The following is a 17939-nucleotide window of genomic DNA, read 5'->3' on the forward strand; positions in this document are numbered from 1 at the left end:
CGGCCCACCCCACGTGGCAGGGGTCCCAGGGTCCAGAGCAGCCGGCGGCCCCACAAGCTCCAGGGTCTGGGCTGCAGCAGCTGCAGGGCAGGAGTCCTGGGCCAGCAGCCAGCTGGCTCCGCGCCACGGGGGTTGGGTCCAGGGTCAGCTCCGGGCTGCCGCTGCCCTGCCACCTGGCCCCTGCAACCCAGGTTACACAATGAGAACCACTGCTCTACAAGCACCACAAATTCTAAGCAGGCACAGATGCTTTTGCATAAAATTGCGCTCTTCTTTCTTTCCCAGGGTGAGAGCCAGCATCTCTGTGTTACTCTCTAATTGGAAGCACCATGTTTTAGTTTTTAGAACAACTTTAAAAACTTAGCCGTCTCCCAGATGGCACTGAAGGAGCCTCTCTTTGAGGCTGGTCAACTCATAGCCAATACATAGCCTCCCAGTGAAAACTAGTACCCACCTCTGCTCTTAGCTATCATAGAAATGTAGGACTGGAAGGGGCCTTGATAGGTCATCTAGTCCAGTCCCCTGCACTGGGGCAGGACTAAGTATTATCCATAGGCGCTGACTCCGTGGGTGCTCCAGCCCTGGAACAACCATGGAAAAAAATTAGTGGGTGCTTAGCACCCACTGGCAGACACCTTCCTTCTCCCTCTCACCTCCTGCCCGCTGGCAGCCCCACCAATCAACTCCTACCCTCCCAGTGCCTCCCACCTGCTGCCATCAGCTGTTCCTCAGCATGCAGGAAGTGCTGGGGGGGGGGCATGCTCAGGGGAGGGCTGGAACTGGGCGGGAAGAGGGAAGCCAGGGAGGGGGCTTGAGAGAAGGCATGGGGTGGGAGCGGGGTCTGGGGTGGATTGGGGGGAATGAGCACCCCCGGGGCCCAGAGGAAGCCGGCATCTATGGTATTATCTGCTGGTTCTCCCTCCTTCTATACATCTCTCATCCGATTTCCATCCATTTGGTTTCTGATGTGCTGTTTCACTGAGGAAGCCCATATCCTGCTCAACTTACTTGCTGTATTGTACAAATGGGCAATCCCATAATTATCAATCATGTTTGTTAAGGTAGTGCCTCAGGACCAACCAAGAATGGGGCCCCACTGTGCGAGGTGCTGGACAAATACAGAGTAGCAGACAGTCCCTCCCCTCAAGAGCTAAATAGACAAGACAGACACAAGGGTTAGGAAAAGGTTGATAACATGCAAACAGAGTAAACAATGGGATTGTAGCAATATTAGTGTGACCATTTTGCTTTGACTGGCAGGGTCAGTTAGGAGAAGATCAGCCAAACGGAAAGAAAAGTGACAGGAGAAGGGACATTGAAGGGAAGGGACACTGGGGGCAGGGCAGGGGAGAACAGCATAGGGGGGACAGGTGTGGAGTGACAGTGAGGTGAAGAGAGTGCGAGGGATGGTGGGGTGGTTTAGAGCAAATAACCAATCAGCACAGGGCTACAAAAGTCCAATTAAAACTTTAGAAATCCTCCAACAATCTCTGCTTTGGCTGCTTCTAACACTGCTCCTTTTTCAAGCCAAGTATCGTGTCTGAGTTTGCAAATGTTACCTTTCGCAAACCATTATTTACGTCCTTCTGCATTTTACCCCTAAAACTCTAGAGTTTCTTTAGATCCACAAAAAACAGGAACCAAAAACCTCAAGCTCTCAGTATAAAACAGAGCACGTAACAATGCAAAAATCAATGCAAAAATCATCTGGTTGCACGTCGTGCACCTCCCTCACTACAAAATCTACAGTGACTTTTCCAACTCTCCACTTAATATATCAGTAATATTTGTTAGCTACAGGTAAAGAACAGCAATGCTTTATCTGTTCAGGGCCCATGTAGACATTTTCTTTGCATCACATTATTCAGGGCCAAAACTTAACTTTGGGTATAAAGGATGCACACTCCAACCGCAAACAAGAAAAGATATCTACAATGAACAAGAGCCATCGATTATCTTTAAAGCAGCCAGCCACAGCCACCAGATGAGTTATTTCTGAACTATTCCTTCACGGAGCTGACAAGAAATGACCTAGTTTAATAAATGCTTTATATGCAACCCAAAGTGAGCAACTGCACAGTCCTACTGTTGTGAGCCTCATCCCCCCCGCATTAAAGCTATTTGCAATGTAGTACTAAAGTGGTTCAATGCTGTAATATGGAGACTGGTGCTCAAAGAGGCTTTGGCTTCATAGCAGGTTCTGTGCTGGTATCAGTTATTTTAAACTACATGGCCTTGATGTGCCCAGGATCAAACATCACTGCTCTCTGTAAACTTATGGATTCTACTAACGTGCCTTTTTGATTTCTTTAAAACGAACAGTTTTACTTCACTCTTAAAACTGGCCGAAACAAACATTACTCATGTAAAGAGCATGTTTAAAAATATTTGTAAAGTATTTTTTTGTGTTGAGGGTCCCATTTGCAAACTTTAGCACCTAAAATCCCATAACTGGCTGTTCAAACCTCTGCTAGGTGCCCTGAAATCTATTTTAGGTTACTTGAAGGCCAGAATGCAGGATTTATAATCCCAAATTTAAAAAAAACACCCACCCAGACACCCAACTTTCTGCCACATATTAAAGAGCCAGCATTCGTAGAATCATCTTAATCAATGTTTCCTCCATGGTTTGAGCATGGTAAAGGGCTATGCGAACGTTGGGTATTATTACTGGAAACTACTATCTGAATATCATAACTGATAAGAGATACCAGTCAGCTGAGCACTGTTACCTTACTTAGGTGGAGTGGCATATTATACTGTAAATAATTTTAAATAATGCAACTGTCCTATATTCATTTGAAAGTATTTTAAACAGTATTTTGTCTTCTTGTTCCTCTATCCTCCATTCCTCACAGACACCAGCTAAAGCAGTACCTTTAATGCGGGATGTGGGAAAGAGTAACAATTTCTAGTTACTATTGAACAATTACTACAAATAATTATCTTAAACCTTTTAAAAACCAGCCCATAGCCCCTCTAACCCTAATGCTAGCTCCCACCACAGGAACTTCTCTCTATGGATATTATAGACAGTGTTTATTATCATTTATTCCTTTGTTCCTGAAAGAGATTAAAAGGAACCGTATAGACCAGGTGTCTTTTGTGCTGCCAGTGTGTGATGGCATGCGACTGGCCTCTCAACTCACAAGGGTGGACTCAAGCATGTCCTTGATTTAAAGTGTTAGCTCACACAAAATGGAGCTAAGGGTGGACTGAGTACCAACTGTACAGAAGTACCATCAAGTATCAGACTCGTCAGAAAACTTGGCATTATTACCTGGACACAAAACAAAGTTGTGACGTTCCAGGACTTGCTGACAAGATCTCATTTTGAGAGGGAAACAGGTGATATTATATGAGGGATAGACTGGGATCTTCAAAGGACCTAAGTAATTCAGTCATACAACTCCCATTAAATCTCAGTGGGAGTTGGGCAGTCTAACTCCCTTTGGCCCCTGTGAAGATCCCACCTCTTGGTTTTATACCAGGGTATCTTCCAGACTTAAACTCTCACATGAAGTTGAATCATGAGATGCGATATTCTGAAGTATATGAATTGCCTTTATTCAGTTGTGTTTTGTGTCACAGAACACAATAACTGATTATAGTGTACACACAGCTAGATATATACTATATAAACTTGTTTTATAGGTGCCCCATGGTGTCTATCCCAACATTACATCATTAACTTTCCAAATCATTGAAATCTTTCATCTCTCTTCAGTGTCACATACATCTATGGCAACATATAAGGAAATAATAATAAATCTATCAAGTAGATAGCATCCGTAAAGACTGGACTGGCACGAAATTTAAAATGACAAAGTTCCAAAAAGAGTTTTTAAACAGAGGATAAGAAGTAGGGTTCAATGGTTTATTAAGGAGCACAGTTCTCTAAAATACTTATTTTATCCAAGAGAAGGTTAAGAGGTCACTTGATCACAGTCTATAAGTACCCATTGGGAGAGAATATTTCTAATAGAGGAGGGCTGATTAATCCAGCAGATAAAAAGACTGGAGGCTGAAGCTAGATTAGAAATAAGGTTGAATTAACATTGGACGTAAGGTGCAAATTTTTAACAATTAGGATAATAGACCACTGGAACAACTTCACCAAGTGATAATGGCAAAGTCTCTACTTGTGGTTTTTAAAATCAAGGAGGAATGTCTCTCTAAAAGATATGCTGTAGGGTAGCTCAACCAGAAGGTATAGGCTTGATGCAAGAATTATTGGATGAAATTCTATGGTTTATGTTCTGCAGAGAGTCAAACTAGATCATCATACTGGTGCTTTCTGGTCTTAAAAACTATTAATAAAAATTGACCTTCTCCACTGCAATGGCTTATTGTTTTCTGTTTGTTAAAGGGTATGTCTATCCAGCATACCCTTTATGGGAGGTGCAATTCGCAGCTCGGGTAGATAGACACTTACGGCACCTCAGCCACATCGATATTTTTAGCGTGCTCGCTTGAGCATGTTATACCAATAAATTAAAAACCAGCAGGATCTTATTAAAGGGAAAATGCAAAATACCATATTTACTGTGAATACAGAAAGAATCATAGTAAGCAGTTAGTTATAGCTATAACAGTCCATTCAATCTCATATTTATTCACACATTCATTCCTACACACACACACACACAGGTTCTGCACGGTTGTTATCATAGTTACCAGCCTTAGAGTTGCTCATGCCAAGCCACTGGCCAGGTGACCTGGACATGAGGAGGGAGCATGGCCTTGTCAGATGCTCATCTGATGCTCCTGAAAGTTGGTTTGCAGAATCAGACCCCAAAGTTCTCACTTTCTAGAGTCCATTTTTATAGGAATTTCTTCCTATGCCAGTCTGTGGGAATTGCTTCATCATGTTGTTGCTGAATCAATCAGCAGATGGCACATTCCTGACGGCTCCGTGCTGCCAGATGTTATCTTGTTCTTTGCTTCTCCCATTCTTGAGGCTGTTGGGTGGATTCCAGTCTGCCCTCCAGGGGTCCTCTGGTTATTTCCACTTGACGCCTTTTTCAGCCGATGGACACTGGATTCTTAGGCTGGCACCTCCCTGATCATTCAGTTATTATCCACACCAAGCATCCATCCACATACATCCTCTATCTCTATTTTAATCACAATTGTTAATACAACAAAAGGGCGGGGAGTCTCTGGGTGCTATTTCTGTTGTTACAGAGTATTGCTTTGAGTCTCTCTGTGTGAATTGCTTTGAGAACAGACTCTGTCTTAGAATGTACTAACACAATTAGCAGCTTGCAAGTTTCACACATAGAGGGAGAGAAACAGTACCAAAAACCAAGAGACCTCTTAATTAGTAATACCCTGGAATTTAAACTATGGGGAATCAAACTCATTTGTGATTTTAATACAGAACTTCTTTCATATGATCCAACAAGCAGAGCTAGTGTATTTCTATCTCTCCTGTTCTTGGAAGCACTCTCCCAGCTGCTAGGTAGACATACCCAAAGATAAATTGTGCCTCTTTACGAGTGTAAGCTTTCCCATTCTCCAGCATTTCTTAAAGGCTTTGCTGTTGTCTGTATGATAGAAGCGCTTGTGAAAAGCGCTATATACTCTCTGCTTGCACTTATGTACTGCAGGAATCATTTTGCAGCAGGCTTGTCTAATGGTGAAGGGATCAGTCTCTCCTATTTAGACCATTTGTGCATTAGAGATTGAAAATATTTGCATGCATCTGAAGAAGTGGGTTTTTTACCCACGAAAGCTTATGTCCAAATAAATCTGTTAGTCTTTAAGGTGCCACTGGACTCCTTGTTGTTTTTGTGGATACAGACTAACACGGCAACCCCCTGATACTTGAAAATATTTGAGCTGTCTTGAAGAATAATCTTCCTTAATTTAATGACAGGTTTCAGAGTAACAGCCGTGTTAGTCTGTATTCGCAAAAAGAAAAGGAGTACTTGTGGCACCTTAGAGACTAACCAATTTATTTGAGCATGAGCTTTCGTGAGCTACAGCTCACTTCATCGGATGCATGATGATGTATGCATCCGATGAAGTGAGCTGTAGCTCACGAAAGCTCATGCTCAAATAAATTGGTTAGTCTCTAAGGTGCCACAAGTACTCCTTTTCTTTCTTCCTTAATTTGTGGGCTTTGACAAGTTTACGGAGAATTTTCCATTACAGCTTCTAGAATCCATGCAGGGGATGCTGTAATGGAAAATTCTGATGGGAGCAAAACCAACGCGGCCAGTTCTCTAAGACGCCAGCAAATAGTCGCAGGACATTGGGATGGCTGTCATGGCTGACAGCATGAAAAGCAGCACAGAGGTCGGGAAGGATGGAGAATAAGAGTCAGATGAGAGGAGATCACTTAACCTGCAAGGGGTAGCAGCTTCTGCCCCAGGCTGGGTTGTAGAGCAATGCCTGCTGTGCAATTTTACATTTCAACTGAAAACCATTTTGTTTGGTCATTTTTTGTTCCGAGTTCGAGAAAAGGAAGGAATGAGAAAGTGTCGTATGAGTATCAGATGTGTTTATGCCTCAAATTCTTAGAGTTTCAGCTCAATTCCAGAACAAAAATGATGAGGGCCTGAAAAGGGGCTAGCCAGGGCTCGACCCTCTCCGGGGCGGCGGGGAGCCACACCAGCTCACTACACCCAGCTGAGGTTTGGGGAATTAGTTCAGCCGTGGGAGTCTTCCCTGGCTACTCTTGTGGAGGCAGAAAATAAGTACAGTTATGCCAGGGCCCTAGGTCAGGGTGGGGCAATAATGCGTCAGGAGCTCAGGCCGGGCTAAGCAGTGACAGTACAAACAATAGTGAGCCCAGGCCTCCAAACGGTCTGGGAGGGGGGAAACTGCCACCCGCCAGCCTGGGGCCCTAGCAGTGGCAAACGGCCTGCTGCTGTGTCAGTGGGGATCCTGGCCGCAACACACTGACATGGGCTCTGGCAATGCTACAGCCAGACTAGGGTCGGCTGCCCCCAGGCTACTTCCTGACTCCCCCTCTTGTGGTTCCTGAGTCCCCGTGGTGTCCTCCGGGGGGTCCAGCACCATGGGTTCCTTGGGGTAGCGGGCACAGGGCAGGTCCGGCAACTCCGCCGGGTAGCGGGCACAGGGCAGATCGGGCCAGTCCTGGCGTGCACCTTGGGCTGCAGGGGCTTCCCAGTCGCAGCCTAGGCTGTAGGCGTCTGGCTTCCCCGGCGTCTGGCCCTCCAGTGAGCTCTGAGAGCGAGCCTTTATACTTCCGGGTCGCCCCTGACCCTCTGAGGGGCGGGCTCAGAGCTCCCTAGCTCCGCCCACCCCGGCCTCCGGATGGGCTCGTTCCTCTCCGGGGCGGCAGGGAGCCGCACCGCCTCACTACAGGGCTATTATAATATGATGATTTTTATGATGCTGTAATGGCATGGCACCAGGGCCGGCTCCAGGCACCAGCGTTCCAAGCAGGTGCTTGGGGCGGCAGTTAGAAAGGGGCGGCAGTTTTTCTGCCACGGCAGCAATTCGGCGGCAGCTCCTCTGTCCCGCCAGCAATTCAGCGACAGCTCCTCCCTTTTGCCGTCCGCGGCTGATATGAGCGGAATCATCAAGCCTTACCTGAGAGAGAAACAATTTGAGGACTTCCCAGGGTGCATCCTTGATGCCCCCGGGCAGAGAAGTGAAGACTGTGTGAACTAGACCATAAATTAAGTGAAGTGTAAAAATAAAAGAAATTAGTGGTAATTTGTGCATCAAGAGTGTTTTAAATATGATCATATTGGGATATGCACTGCAGTGCCTCTGTTTAACCCAGGAGCATTCAACTCAAGGGGCAGAGGCAGAGGACCAGATAAAATGTGAGATGAAATAATCAAACTAACAGATAAATGGGGAATGTTGAATGGCTTCTTCATTCAGAAAATTACAAAATCCTGTTGAGCTAAAATCCTAAGTTAGAAGTGGTTTGGGAACAGAATGGGTTATGTTGAAAAAATAAAATAAAAGCGTTTAAATAAATGTCAGTTGCAAATGATTGTAGGTAGTGTGTTTTGATGGAGTTCCCCAGTATCATACAAACAGATCAATAAACAGCTATACAACCCCATCTTGGGCAAAGACTTTCAAAGCACAGCCCCCATCAAGCAAACCAGTGTAGGAAAATATAGTCTGTAAAGGCAGTAGTAATGCTTACGTGCTCCACAAAATTGTTGTGTAGCTTCATTTCAGAAATTTACCTCCTAAAACAGGCAGGCACGTCCAGAAAGGCCCAAACATGTTTCAACACGTTCAGACCTGTCTTTCTTGTCATGAGGTTTTGGGTTTGTTTAATAGATGGTACATTTCTGAAAACCTTTTTCACGTTGAAACATGTTCAGGACAAAATTAGAAAGGCTAAGGCACAAAAGGAGTTAACACCTATCAAGGGACATAAAAGGCAATAAAAAGAGATTTTATAAATATATTAAAAGCAAGAGAAAGATGGAGGAAAGTGTAGGCAGATATCAAGAAGGCTGAGGTGTTTAATGGCTATTTTGCTTCAGTCTTCACTAAAAAGGTTAATGGCAATTAGATACTTAACACGATTAATATTAACAACAAGGGAGAAGGAATACAAGCCAGGATAGGGAAAGAACAGGTTAAAGAATATTGAGATAAGTTAGATGTATTCCAGTTGGCAGGGCCTGACAAAATTCACCATAGGGTACTTAAGGAACTAGGTGAAGCAAACTCAGAACCATCAGTGATTATTGTTGAGAATTCATGTAGGATGGGTGAGGTCCCAGATGGCTGGAGAAAGTCAAACATAGTACCTAACTTTAAAAAGGGAAACAAAGGGGACCCAGGGAATTATAGACCAGTCTGCCTATAACTGGAAGAGCACTGAAACAAATTACTAAACAATCAGTTTGTAAGCACTTGGAAGATAATAGGCTGATAAGTAACAGTTAACATGGATTTGGGTCTTGCCTACTGGATTCTCACGACACTCTGAGATTGGGTTTAGGCTGCAATCCAATTACCCTCCCTATTGAGGGACGTCACAGCTGCTCATGAGACCTCAGGACTGAATCTGAACACTGGAAACTATGGCAAAGGAGTTTCCAAATCGCCTCACCTTGTCATCATGGTTTCTCCTCCCCAGTTGCTCCTTTTACCCATGTCAGATCCACTTGAGAGGTGGACTAATCTCACCCAGTTTCTAGCTACATTCCCAATAGTTAACATACGCTTAACTGGGGTAGTAGCTTTTACCTTGAACTAAACTGCTAAAAAAGGGCACGTACAAAAACACCAAATCAAACCAAAGAATTATCTTTCCCAGGAACAGCTTAAAAATGGGAGAGAACCTGTTAGCAGGTTTCAAAATATATGAAAGCAATTTTTATACTACTTCCTACACCCAGATGAAAAAACATACTGAAATACTTACTCTATATGTATTCATACCAAAAAAAAAAAATCACAAAAAAACCCCACATTAACAGTAACAGTCTCATCTGTGCAATGGTAAAACTTGGCTCTTTGGATTGATAATTCCAAAAGAGGTGTGTGATGAGGACAATGCCCCGCCCAGCACCTTGTCTGTCACTCAGAATTTGACAATTTGTCGCAGCAGTATCTAGACCCCCCTTTTGCACAAGCCCCAAATCTTCCCCTATAACAGAGACCCTGGTTCAAAAGGTCACTAAAGGTAAGTCTACACCGCAGTTAGACACACACTGACTTGGGCTCATGGGGCTTGGGCTAAGGGGCTCTTTAATTGCAATGTAGACATTGCGGTTCGGGTTGCAGCCGGAGATCTGGGACCCTCACAGGGTCCCAGAGACCAGGCTGCAGCCCGAACCCAGAAGTCTATACAGCAATGCAATAGCCCTGCAGCCCAAGCCTGGCAAGCCTAAGTCAGCTGGCATGGGACAGCTGCCGGTGTCTAGTTGCTGTGTAGACATACCCACAGAAGCTGGGACCTGAGAAGGGGCTCCTTGGTCAATCAGACTGATTTGGCACGCTGGCTACTTCCCATTGGCCCTGGTCTGGAGCTCTCTGATAGAGGTCCTTTTGGTCCCCAGATCCCGACTCCTCTTTTCCCCCTCCCCTCTATCCTGGCATAGGAAGAAGGCCAACCAAAAAAAAAACCCAAAAAGGCAATTTGTGAATGTAACCCAATGAGGGATCTACAAATGCATCCACACATCTGGCAGACGTGACCACGTTTTTGCCAGATCCTGCTTTCTTTGCTGAGTCTTCTCTTTGGCTTTTCCAGGTCTGCTGCTATCCTAATCCTCCAGCAGCAGCAATTTCCCATGTGTTCGGGTCGACTTGGCCAGCTTTTAGGTGAGTATTGAGAGTGTCCTTATATCATTTCCGTTGGCCTCCCAGTGTACGTGCTCCCGCTTGGGAAGTAAGGTATCAAACATACATACGAGATGACTAGCCCAGCGAAGTTGCACCTGTATGATTAGTGTTCAATCCTAGTCATGCAGCACTGGTCTAAGACTTTATGTTTGGTATCGTGTCTGACTACTGGATGTTACAGATGAGATGCAGACAGTGCATGTGAAAATGCTCCAGGAAAGTTGCTTCAAGTTCCTATTACAGAGTGTCCATGTTTCACACCATAGAGAAGAGTGCTTAACACAATTGCATGATTGATATTAACCTTGGTTGCCCAGCAGAACTGGCTTTAGAAATGCGCTGTGTGATTTCATCATTGATCATGGCATTATTAGATCAAGTGCTCCCAAGATAGCAAACTTTTTCTACTGCATTAAGCAGCATCTCATTGACTGCAATTTCGGTGGCAGAATACATTGTTCCTGGAGCAGGCTTGTAAAGCACCTCAGTTTCCCTGAGGCTGAGAGAGAGCCCAAATCGCTTTGCGGATCTGGAAAAGCAGTCGATTAGAGCCACATGTCTTCGAGAGTATGTGCTGCAGTTGCACAATCAGTGAAGAGGAACTCTCTGACAAGAGAGTCAATCACTTTAGTAAAAAGAAAAGGAGTACTTGTGGCACCTTAGAGACTAACCAATTTATCTGAGCATAAGCTTTCGTGAGCTACAGCTCACTTCATCAGATGCATAAAGTGGAAAATGCAGTGAGGATGTTTTATACACACAGACCATGAAAAAATGGGTGTTTATCACTTCAAAAGGTTTTCTCTCCCCCCATCCCACTCTCCTGCTGGTAATAGCTTATCTAAAGTGACCACTCTCCTTACAATGTGTATGATAATCAAGGTGGGCCATTTCCAGCACAAATCCAGGGTTTAACAAGAACATTAAATAGTTAATCACTTTAGTGAAACACACAGGCACGGAGATTGAAGATGCTGCCATCTAGGTTGCATTGCTTGTAAACGCTCCGGTCGCTGTCTTCAAGGATCTTGCAGCATAGCACCAGAAAGAATGGCAAATGATGTAGGTGCAAGCATATAGCACAGCTTCATGGCCATTTGTGACAAAGAAAGGCTCTGATGAAGCACCATTTCCCAGCACTGTAGCCAGCCTGCTGACAGGGAATAAGGGCACAATGGTGATGAATTTGTGCAAGCACCTAACTTTGTGCAAGATCCACCAGAGACCCTCTTGACTAACAATGTCGAAGGCCTTTGTCAGATCTACAAACACCATACAGAGGTCACAGTTTTGTTCCTGGCACTTAGCTTGTATTTGACAAGCAGCAAAAATCATAGCTGCGGATCCGCACCCTGGGCGGAAGCCGCAGTGATACTCTGAGAAAATGTTACTGGTGATGGTGGAGAGTGTATTGTGCAAGACACATGCTGAAATCTTCCCTGCAATGGAATGAGGCAAGATGCCATGATGGTTGACACAGACTGCTTGGTCATCTTTGGGATCATATATATGGACAATTGAGGCATCCTTGAGGCATGGTCTCCTACTCCCAGATAGCACTGAGGAGCCACATGAGCATTCAAGATGTGTGATAAACACCATGCTTATAGACTTCTGGTGGGATTCTGTCTAAACCAGGTGCCTTTCCTTGTGATAACTATTTGATAGTGGCCTCTGTCTTGATGCTACTTGGTAGTCTAGTGGGTTCTTTGTGTATTGGGAACCATGGCATACCATTGATAGCAGCTAGCATTCGTAGTGCAAGATAAAAAGATCCATTTCTCTTGTTATCACAACACAGAAAAAGCTTTGGGTAGAATAGAATGGAACTTCTGAGGTTAAGTTCTATCCTCTATGGACATTGGCCCCCATTCCTTAAGTGCAAAACTGCTCTTTATATCAGCATTAAATCAGGTGTGCCAGTCAATGGGGTTAAATCTGCCCTGTTTGAATTACATAGGAGAACTAGGCAGGAATGTCCATTGTCTCCTTTACTTTTCACATTGGCCATGGAGCCTTTCCTCACAGAGGACAAGAAATCATTAATCTATCACAGGAATGATGATGAGCGATCACTCGTTACCAAGTAGGATCATCTTCCATAGGACTTATGAGTCCTCAGGTGGCTAATAAGGCCAATCCTTGAACCACAAGTTCTATTACTATGAGGGCAGGAGGCTGCTGACCATGACTGGTAGCCAGTTTCTCTTTCCTCCTGCTCCTCTTGTCCTCTTCAGCTTGTCAGCGAGTAATGCAGGGGACCATCATGTAGGACTTCACTCCATTTTAAGCGATCCTGGGCACCCACGTTACAGTATCCTTCTCTCAGCTGAGAGAACAGGACCTGTTTTGGAAGGCGATGATCTGGCATCCAGACAAGATGACCAGTCCAGCGGAATTGCTGACAGATGATCTTTGCCTCAATACTGGTGGTCTTTGCCTCTTCCAGAGCACTAATATTGGTGCGCCTGTCTTCCCATTTGATCTTCAGAATCTTACGAAGGCAGCATTCATGGTGCTTCTCAAGGACTTTCAAGTGGTGTCTATAGGTTGTCCAAGTTTTGGACCCATACAACAGTATTGGGAGAATAATGGCTTGATAAACAAGAAGGTTGGTGTCTGTTCGAATGTCGTGATCTTCAAAAACCCTGCGCCATAAACAAGAAAAAGCTACACTGGCAGAGCTCAGGCGGTGTTGAATGTCTGCATCAATATCTGCCTTGGATGAAAGATGACTTCCAAGGTAGAGGAAATGATCGACATTCTCCAGTGCCACTCCATTAATTTTGATATATGGGGCATGTAATACCTCATTTGGAGAGGGCTGATAGAGCACTTTAGTCTTTTTGATATTAAGAGTGAAACTAAGACATGAGTAAGTATCGGCAAACACATTCAAGATAGTTTGAAGATCTTTCTCAGAGTGGGCAAAAATTGCGTTGTCATCAGCTTACTGAAGTTCTACAATAGATGTTGTGGAAATCTTACTCTAGGCTTTCAGTCTGCTAAGCCTGAACAGCTTTCCGTCTGTTCTGTAAATGATTTCAATGCCAGCTGTAAACTTCCCAGCACTTAGATAAAGAATGACAGCAATAAAAGTCACAAATGTGGTTGGAGCAATGATACAGCCCTGTTGGACTCCTGTTTGTACTTTGAAAGATTCACTCTGGGAGCCAGTCCTGCTCAGAACAGTTGCTTTCATGTTATCATGAAGCAATTTGAGGACATTGGATGTCCTGATAAATACATCAATCTTAGAAAGTACAGTCCAGAGGGCACAGTGATTCACCAAATCAAAGGCTTTATTTAGATCAATAAAAGCCATGTACAGTGGTTGGTTTTGCTCCCAACACTTTTCTGTTGTGTAATGTTACAACGGCTGTGAAGGTGGATGAAGGCTGCTGCAGATAGAGGATCTCCAATCGTCATGGTGTCCATGCCATTGGTTTCAAGTCCTCTATCTATCAAGGATAGTGTGGTGACTGTTGTGCACCAGTCTCCCCACTTTAAAAGAAGTCTCACCCAGGCATCTTCCAGTTTTGGGGAAAATAACATTTGCACAAGTCAAAAGTCTGGTGATCGGCGAGTGGTGACGGGAACAGACAGTGAAATCCAGAAGTTCCTGGTCACAGACTGACACACAGGGGCGGGTGTGTGATACAATCATCTTGCTCGAGGATAGAGGTGGGTTGAGCATCTTGGCAGCTGCACCCAAGACTGAGCAGTCCTTTTTAGGATCCACTTTGCTCACCCCACATGGGGAGGGGGTTAGAAAAGGTACCCTAAAAATAGTCTTGCCTGTTTTTCCTGGCTGGATAGCTGCATCCAGCAGGATCACCACCTCAGTGGTCGAAAATGTAAGAGACTTTTCAACTTTGGAACTTGGAATGTATGTACCCTGATGGACAACTCAGAGAGCGACCGACCAGAGCAAGGTACAGCCATTATTGCTCGTGAATTGAGTCAGTTTAACATCGATATTGCTGCTTTGTCTGAAACTAGAAGAGCTGATGAAGGACAGGTGGGGGAGGAGAAAGGATGATACACCTACTTCTGGAAGGGAAAAATCTATAGATGAACCCTGATTGCAAGGAGTGGGTTTTGCTATAAAGAACAAGCTTGTACGGTACCGCTCTGAGGTACCAATTGGCATCAATGAGCGGTTTATGACACTCCGACTGAGGCACACCAGAAATCAACAGACAACTATTGTGAGCGCCTAGGCACCAACACTGGATGCCGATGAGAATGTAAAGGAAGATTTTTATTCTCAGTTGGAAACCAATTTTATTGGAGACCCCTACAGAAGACAAGATCATCCTTCTGGGGGATTTCAATGCATGTGTTGGATGAGAATCAGACTCCTGAAAAGGAACAATCGGGAAAGAAGGAGTTGGTGAAAGCAATTCAAATGGAATTCTGCTCCTGACCAAGTGTACTGAACATGAACTTATTATTATGAACACTTTTCCGACAAAAGAAAAAGTTCAAAACATCTTGGAGACACCCACGGTCAAAGCACTGGCATCTCCTCTACTACGTCATAGTTCGTGCCAGAGATTGTAGTCACATACTTCTTACAATAGCAAGGACAAGTGCTGATGACTGTTGGACTGATCATCACCTTATTCGATCCACAATGAAAATTAAGATCACTCCCAAATGGAGGCTGCAAAAGGTGGTCATGGGCAAGTTGAAGGTTCAAGATTTGAAGGACCCTATTAAGCGTGACCACTTCCAAGCAGTCTTAGAAGAAAAGCTCCCATCAGAGTTTATGGAAGAAATTGAGGAACACTGGAGCCAGTTGAAAGCAGTAATTGTCAATGCCTATGAGGAAACCATAGGCTACCAAACCAGAAAACATCAGGACTGATTTGACAAGAATGATGCTGAAATTGAGCAACTCACCAGTGAGAAGAGAATGGCATTCCGTGCTTGGCAGAACAACATAAATTGTAATATAAAGAGAGAAGCACATGCCAAGGTGAGGGCAGAAGTCCAAAGTAAAACCAGAGAACTCAAGAACAAATTGTGGACTGAGAAAGTGCAAGAACTCCAACATCTCGTGGACATCCACAAAACATGTGGTTTCTTTAGTGCCACCAAGGCTATTTATGGGCCAATTTGTCATGGTATGAATCCTCTTCACTCTAAGGACGGAACTATACTTCTGAAGGACAACAAAGCTATCAATTCTCGCTGGAAAGAACATTTTGAAGGTCTCCTTAACCATAATTCTGTGGTTGTAGATGAAGTCCTTGAGCAAATCCCTCAACAACCATTTAGGGACGAGCTCGGAGACCCTCCAATTTGTATGAGGTACACAATGCCACCAAGCAGATGAAGAACAACAAGGCAGCAGGTCTAGATGGGATCCCCGCTGAAATCTTTAAAGACAGTGGACCAGAGCTAATTCAGCAGCTTTACCTGCTTATCTTTAAAAGCTGGATAAAGGAAGAGATACCCAGTGAATTGAGGGATGCCCTGATTGTCACCCAAGAAAGGGGATAAAGTGGATTGTGGAAATTATCGTGGTATCTCCCTCCTAGCCACTGCAGGCAAAGTTCTGGCACGGATCCTTGCAACCCACCTTCTACCCCTGTCAGAAGAAATTTTACCGGAGTCACAGAGTGGTTTCTGAACAAGTCATGGAACTGTGGATATGATCTTCACTGCGCAGCATCACAGGAATAAAAGTTGCAGGAATACATTAAAAATAGCTTTATATGTGTACATTATGTAATATTTTTAGCTAATCTGAATATTTCCCTGAAATTAGTATCTAAAGAAATCCATTATTTCACAAAAGCATCTGGCTTTAAAATAAATTATGCCAAAACTAAAATGGTAGCTATACATTTACCAGACTCTGAGAAGTCATACTTATAGAAAACATTTAGTTACTAATGGGCAGCCAATTCAGGTCTCAAAACAACCTAGAAAAGTTGTATGATTTAAATATTAAACCACTACTTCAGCAAACAAAACAAGATTCGGAATGCTGAGGGAAGTATGCAATTTCTTGGTATGGAAGAACAGCCACAATCAAATTAACATTTTACCAAGGACATTTTTTTTTGTTTTAAAATATTCCTCTAATTATCCCACATAAAACTCTAGCAGGAATACAGAGAATGTTGTTGAAATTTATATGGAATAAGAGTGCATTAAACCTGGGTAGTCTAGCTTTTCCAAATACTATATGGTACTAGCAAGCCGGCCGGCAGAGTGGGGGTGCTCTAATCTCACCATATATTGAGTCATTATTGAACAAGAAAACTGTTGCAATGTAAATATTACTGTGACGTTTCACGCCATATTCTTTATGAAAATATGCTTATGACATCAATATGACATAACTGAGATGTACTTTATGCAAAATGGGTCTTGTAAAAGTATCATTGGAAAGGTTATGATTTACTCAATGTGATTATCCAATTTGTATGCCTGTATCATTTCTGTATCTGAAGTTAGGAAAAATAACTATGTGTCTGTATTTCAAATGTGTTACTTTGGGTGTCAACCCCGGCCAGCCCTTCAGGTACAACAACGGAAAAGCCAGACAGGACTAATGGGCCATTAGCAGAGACAATGGACTGTGAAAGAGCTTAGTCTTCCTGAGGCTGCTGGAGACAGCCTACGAGCAATGGCTGCCACAGCCATGCAAAGACCAGGGTCTGAGTCACCTGGTACTGGAGCAATGGCTGCCACAGCCATGCAGAGACCAGGATCAGAGTCACCTGGTACTGGATACCCCTCATCCCCTTTTGGAATCCCAGTGGTTTTCCATGAGGAGACAAAGGGTTCCCACCTTACACAAGAGCTATATAAGGCAGGGGAGTGACATCATCAAGGTGCTCTTCAGCCTCCCCACCATAAGAGACACTGAAAAAGACCTGGAAGCAAGAATCTCTTATATTCACCTAAAATTAACCTTTTGTAGTTAATACCATTTGTTTTGTTTATTAATTAAACCCAGTTTCTGTAATTTCTAACTGGGGGGTAAGAGAAGTTGTGCATATCTCCCTCCATGTTGAGGGAGGGGGCGAATTTCATAAAACCTTTGGGTTTGTACCCCTCTAGAGGGAGTGGGCACCAGAGTGTTGGGGCAAGCCCCTAAGGCTGAATCTTTCCTGAGTGGATCTCTGTCTCTCTGTACAGCTGGGTGTGGCCCTGCCTGTGTGCTTGACTGGAAGAGGCTTGTGAGCCTAACCCAGCAAGGCCAGGTAAAGAGGACCCAGTCTGGCATAACAGGCCGACTCGATGGTATCTCAGCACATCAGGTGACACCCAAAAGGGCCCCAAACCATCACAATTACTAGGTTACCATGGACTACTAAAAAACATGCCCTCCGGAAATTTACACACATCACTTAGCAAAGGCTACAGGATAGAACTACTTTGGGGGGAGGACAGGGGAAAGCAGCTCTTTAGTTCTTTTCCTTCATCAGTGACACCCATTACAAATAATACCCAAGTCACAAATCAGAGAGTTTTTAAAGACTGCGATAGCCACGGAATACATATGGCTGGCCAACTGTTCACCAAAGAAACTTTTCTAACTTATTTTAAAAATCAAAACTAATTTCAATGGGCCCACTCTCCCATGGTACCAGTACCTTCAAGTTAGGCACTAG

This window comes from Chelonia mydas, chromosome 4 (assembly GCF_015237465.2).
Source record: "Chelonia mydas isolate rCheMyd1 chromosome 4, rCheMyd1.pri.v2, whole genome shotgun sequence".
NCBI classification, from domain to species: Eukaryota; Metazoa; Chordata; order Testudines; family Cheloniidae; genus Chelonia; species Chelonia mydas.